Source organism: Alligator sinensis, unplaced genomic scaffold (assembly GCF_000455745.1).
Source record: "Alligator sinensis unplaced genomic scaffold, ASM45574v1 scaffold193_1, whole genome shotgun sequence".
In the NCBI taxonomy this organism is placed as follows: Eukaryota; Metazoa; Chordata; order Crocodylia; family Alligatoridae; genus Alligator; species Alligator sinensis.
Window position 1 is genome coordinate 838329 of NW_005842199.1, and position 6158 is coordinate 844486.

Consider the following 6158-nt stretch of genomic DNA (forward strand, 5'->3'; position numbering starts at 1 on the left):
CGACCATGGCCTCACCGTCACCTGCGGAACCCTGGAACTGTTCCAATAACCATCCACAGCATAGACAGTTGTCTTGAGATTTATGGGCAAAAGAACATAGTGGTTTTACGAATTATGCTTAACCCAATGGTTGACCACCCTGTAAGTAGTCTCCTTCGTCAGTTGCCAAGACTGTGTATCCTCATGGAGCCAAAACTGTCCAGTGATCGGGAACATCAACGCCTAATTGAGGTTCAAAACACAAGACGCCGCGAATCCGAACGTCCAGTGTTACCCCAGAGAACACAAGAGGAGCGATACATGTTTGGATTTATCCTACAGCGTTCTGGACTTAATAAGCGGCAACTTCGGATTTTGGGGGACGCGGGACAATGGCAACTGGCCTACGAGTTAGGTTTTCATTACCTGGAGGAATTTGATGATGACTCCGAAGAGCTGTATTTCATTTCAAATTCATAAGTTTAGCTGGTTTTATGAGGGCAAAATGTGTAAGGTAAATAGAGGCATGCAATAAAAGTGACAAAGTGGTGTTATAGACCCAAAAGGGGATGGTTCTTGAGGAAACTGTTTCTGAAATTGATAGATAAGAGCTTAAGAGCTCTTGTGAAAAGAGCCCTGCTGACTTGCTAAGGAGGGAAGGAAAGGCTAGAGAGTGCTTACTTCTACTGCAATGGAATTTGATAGGCCTGAAGAAGCTAAAACCTTTCTCCACCTGCATTTTACTGTTACTTGTCACAACCCAAAGTTGGGGTTTTTTGTTTTTGTGTGCTTTGGCACTGCTAAATTATGTCCCCACCAAATTGCAGCTCCTTTGCACGGTAGAGTTTTCTGCTGCAATAGAGAACCCACATGCAGAACAGTATTTCCCGCCACTTTGTAGCCTTCTTTGCATGGTGCATTTCTTTTGCATCATAGTGATGCACAGTGCAAAGGAGTTCCCGCCATTTGCATTAAGATTTGCGCCACATTATTGGCCGATCCTAAATTATGCACACGTGGCAGCTAGCGATTGGCTTGCTAGCCGTATAAAGAGCTTGGGAGGTTTTTCCGCCCAAGTTGGAGAGAGAGAGAGAGAAAGCAATTGGAGTTTGGGAGAAAGAGCGTGAAGATTTCCAAGCGCTACTAATCCCTTCGAACCCAGCTTCTTTTTCTCCTTAAGAGGGCAATAGAGGGCCGACTTACCGAACCCACGGAGTCTTAACAACTCCGGGGGCCTATTTACCAAACCCACGGAGCTTCAACCACTCCGGGGGCCAAACGGCCTCTAGCCTCTCCCCGTCACCGAGCGCAATCCTAAGACGTATCCCTTTCCTCTGAAACTACCGAACCCACGGAGCTTCAACCACTCCGGGGTCAATTGTCAGAGTCCTCTAGTGAGGACTTAAGCGGAGTTGAGCCTGGAAAACTGTCCAGCCTACACCACGACCATCTTTGGTGTAAGTAAACAATCTTTAAATCTACCATTACGAGTCCGTGCCTAATTCTAGCGTGCTGTGCGTTCTCTCCGACCCCGCGTGCCCGGGCTGCTGGCCACAGCCCGCGCAGAGCACAAAAAGGGCCCGGCTCACGCCCGGCCCCCACAAAATATATCTTTGAAAGAGATAAAATTATGCTGTTTTACACGTGTAACATTTAATGATAATATGTCATCAAAATGTAAATCTAGGAAAACTGAAATTCTCCTAACCTGTACATCACAAAACAATCATTCTACTGAAGAAGAGCAAACAAGCCAAACTAGGGCCACATACCCCTGGCTTCATATAAACTTCAACCACCAAATGAATTTCACCGATTAATTTTTGTAAACAAAATATGTATTAAAATTAACCTGTCAGCACATCTCCACAGCCACTACTATCCAAAACACTCATAAAAAATATAATATACCTGATGCAATGCACTAATTATCCTCATGGCAAATATGTGGGTGAAACTAAACAGCAACTACGCACCAGAATGAAGTCTCACAGAAAAAAAAATAAAGAACAGGTGCACACACCCCATTAGGAGCACATTTCTCACACGACAACCACTGTCTCTCTGATCTCACTATCCTTGTGCTCAAGAGAAATCTACTTAACACCTTTAAAAGGCTAACCTGGGAACAACTTTTCATAAGTTGGCTGAACACTAAGAACCAAAGACTGTGGTTTTATGGCACATTATATCTTACCCAACTCCTAAATTCTTTCCACAAAGGGAAGTTGAGAGTGACCCTCTCTTCCCTTTTGCTAGGCCTGGAGCTCCCACAGCTTCTTTTTCTCTGATAACTGTGAGTCTTCTAGACCTGGGAATTTCTCTCACCCCTTCTCTTCTGGTGTTTTTCACTATCCTGTGCCTGGCTTCCTCTGATCTTGCATTCGAAAGCTTGTCTAACTTTATCCAAGCTACAATTGGTCCAATAAAAAATATCACCGTAAGAATCCTTGCCTTTCTATTAAAATTAAAGAATAACAGGGAAAAGTCATATAATATCACAAACTTGCCTAATTTTCCACCAGCGAGAGGCCCACTTTATATAGCAAATGGACAAATTGCATTTTGGTCTTGCACATCTGTGTTACTCACCCAGGCTTGTTTGCCCATGCTGCTATCAGCCTTTGGCTTTCATTTCTGCCAGAAGACAGATAATTTATAGTCTTCAAAAGGGGCTGCAAGTGTGTGACTTAAAAAGTAGTTGGCCCAGAAGACCCCTAGTTTTGTGCACATATGTTTAGCTTTGTTTTGTCCAGCAAGTCTCCTTTGGTGGTATACCTGCTGAAAAAAATACTGCTCTTTTTAACCACTGTGAATCTCTGGAATCTTGTGTCTTGTTTATTCACATGCAGACCGGTATTTGGCAGATAAAATGACAGGTGTGATCAAATGTAACGTGATATAATGTACCAAGGTGCCAAATGCACACAGCAAGGATGTCTTATGCAAGAGGCAGACATTGTATAGCTAAGGCTACAGACTATCCAAACCCATTTTTCTTAGCAAATGTGCCCTAGCACAACTGACACATCATGCTGAATGTAGGCACAATGCCACCCTAACAGATGGGGATGAGTGCAGACAAGCAGGGGCACAAGTCTATGCTGAATGTAATATTTCCAAACCAGAAATTTGGAAACAGCTGTCACTGCTACACTTCTACTCTTATGGTGAGAAGCATATATAGAATGTACCACTGCAATTTTATTAACTGGGTTTCTTTTAAAAAACATTTCTTTTAAAAGCAGCTTATTACAATACTTCCTGGGCTCCAATAAATCAGGGATATTAATCTGTATAAGATGAAGTGAAGACTTTATGATGGCTCCAGGGAGCAATTCCCTGGGACTGGCCAGCTAACAAATGGTTTTCTGAATAGTTGGATGCCTGTCGAATAGGATAAAAGAGTGAAGAACAGTGAAAATACAAGAGCACTAAGTACTCTAGAAAGAGTGAAAATGCATGAATACACATAAAATCTGCAGCAATATTCAGCATGTTTCCATATATATACACACTTCAAATACTGTGCCCCTTATAGATTTTTTCAAGAGATATACGTACAAACTTCTGTCCAACATTAAGAAATAGTTTATATGAACATGAATCAATGGCAAACAGAACCAGTTTAGTATGTAGCTCTCAATTTACAGCTGGAAACATGGTGTGTGTGGACAGCTTTAATGAGAAGTTTTCCCACTGCCAACTCTTTGTCTGAAAGCCTTAAAACAATAAGTAACTGATGCCAATCTTCCATCCTTGGCTAATTCAAACAAGTGCCTCATTTGTGTGCTCCAAAATACAAACATTGCAAAGACTTAAAGTGACCTGCAGAGAAAATCCAATGTTTTGCCTTTTTCCTCTTCTTTATCATGCATAAAGAAGATCTAAAAAGTGGCTTGGGAGATGTTTTTGCTTCATTTTTATATTAAAAATTCAGGTTTTGCCCATCATACATGACTACATGGACCCCTGAAAAACATTCAGTTGCCAAATGGAAGCATGGACTATTCAGTCATGAACAGAAGGGGAAATGACTTAGAAACAACTCTCTCAGCCAGGGCTGGCTCACTCAACCTTCTGCCTGCAGAGCCGTGACATCTGGCCCCTAGGCACCCCCCATGAGTTGGAAAGAGTAGCAGTGGGGAGCCATGGAAACTCCTTGCAGCCAGCCCCAGCCTTGCCTGGGCCATTGCCACACAGTGGAATCAGGGCCAACTCCCCCATGTCCACGCACATCTGGATTGGGACTGCCTCACCACAGCGCGTCCAGGTCAGGGCCACTCCGCCCTGCTTCCCCGCCCCCCAAGCTAAATAGGATCAGGGCTGCTCCACCCTCCCAGTAGACAGATCAAGGTTGGGCTGTGCCAGCCCCCGCAGTCAGATCAGGCCCATCAGCTGGATCCAGCCCACGGAGGGACCTGGCACTGCCTATCTGGTCTCCGAGGCAAAAAGGTTGGGCATCGCTGTTCTAAGGCAGGGGTGCCCAAGCTTTTGGCAAAATGGACCAAATGAGTGGCACAGGGCCAGTCTGCGAGCTGGATCAGACCCCATGACCTAGAATCAGGCCTGAATGCCCCGATTCAGACTAAGCTGCCCATGCCCAGCCCCATGTGCTCAGATTGGGGCTCAGGATCCTGTGCCACTTCTGCTGGGCTCCATGTGCCAGGATCAGAGCACTAGGGGTCCACGCTGCTTCCACCCAGCCCCATATGCCAGAATAAGGCTGTGGGACCCCAAGTTGCTTCCACCTGGCCTCACACTTGCCCCATGTACAAGAACCAGACTCTAGGGCCCTATGCCACCTTCACCTGGGCCAGTGTCCAGGGATCAGGCTCCGGGGTCTGCACTACCTCTGCCAGGCTATGTGCAAAGGGATCAGTACCCCAGGGCCTTGCACCACCTCCACCCAGTCCTGCATGTGGGGATAGGGCTCCATAGCCCTGTACTACCTCTGCCCAGCCCTGTGCTGGGACTGGGCCTTGGCCCATGAAGCTCCCCATACACCTGGGAGCAGTCCTACGGACTAGATGAAATGCTGGGGCATGAATCTGGCCTGTGGGCTCTGGATTGAGCACCCCTGCTCTGAGGTGTCCTGGGTACCTTAAAAAATATCAAGAACTTTTATTCAAAGATCTGTGTTGATATACATCTCTCAACTACACAGCTGGATAGTAATTATATCTGTAAAATAACTCATTAGAAAATACGGTACCCTTCACCTCTAGGTCTCCAGCTGACCTAAACATGGTTTATCAATTATGTACCTTATACTGGTGGTCTTGTGATCTAAGTGTTAGTGATCTGAGAATAGTTCCCAACACTCAAATGTCTTGTCACAAAAAGTCACCATCAAAACTAATATCCTTACTTAGCTGACTTATCAGGGAAGCCAAGGGATGAGGCCAAGTCTATACCAGTTTTCTGCAAGCATAATGGTTTTACCATGGTGCTACAAAGCATAGATTTGATGTCATAGGTGTACCCCTACTACAACAGTTTTTGTGAGTATTTTTTCTGGTAAAGCATTAGCTACTCCTAGCATAGATACAGCTAAAACAGCGGTTCCCAACCTCGACTCCATGGTTTTCTTTCGTCTTAGAATACGTACAGTTGGCCTCTTCAAGTTAGTAAACATTTCAAGTTTAGGGACTGTTTAATTGTGCTTTAGGAGTTGCTGTTGAATAGCGTTCAACACATTTCCTCTCTCATACTAGATTTCCAGCTCCGCTTGGTTTACTTTTCTTCGTGCCAATGGGAATAAACGGGGAATGGAAAGCGGTAAATACCGTTCTCCTTTAATAAACGACGACTTCAAAGCAAGCAGCAGGGGCGGCTCCCGCGTCTTTCGCTGCGTTTCGCATGTATTTTTTGCGTTCCTGAGCTGGCGAAGAGGACTGTAAATACAGTCCCAACCCTGGCAGCTCCCCACGTAAAACGAAGCTCGATTCGAAGCGCAAACCAAAGCAACCTCCCACGTTCCCTCGTGCCGTCGAGACCTTTCGGCGCTCGGGGCACCTCTTGGAAAACGCCAGCTCTTCGTTTTGACTTTTTTGACAATGGAAAAGTGGCGGCGCCGGTCTTCCCTCGCAAAAGGAGCTCGGGAAGCCCGCAGCCTGGATTCACACTTAACATCTCCAGGCTGGTTTCGCGAATGGCACTTTCATGCCAGGCCGTAC

General features: G+C 45.6%; 1 protein-coding gene across 10 annotated transcripts in view; it reads right to left on the reverse strand.

Moving 5' to 3' along the window:
- Positions 1 to 6158, reverse strand: part of UROS (uroporphyrinogen III synthase) — a 66069-nt gene that overhangs the window by 59024 nt on the left and 887 nt on the right. The window lies entirely within an intron of this gene.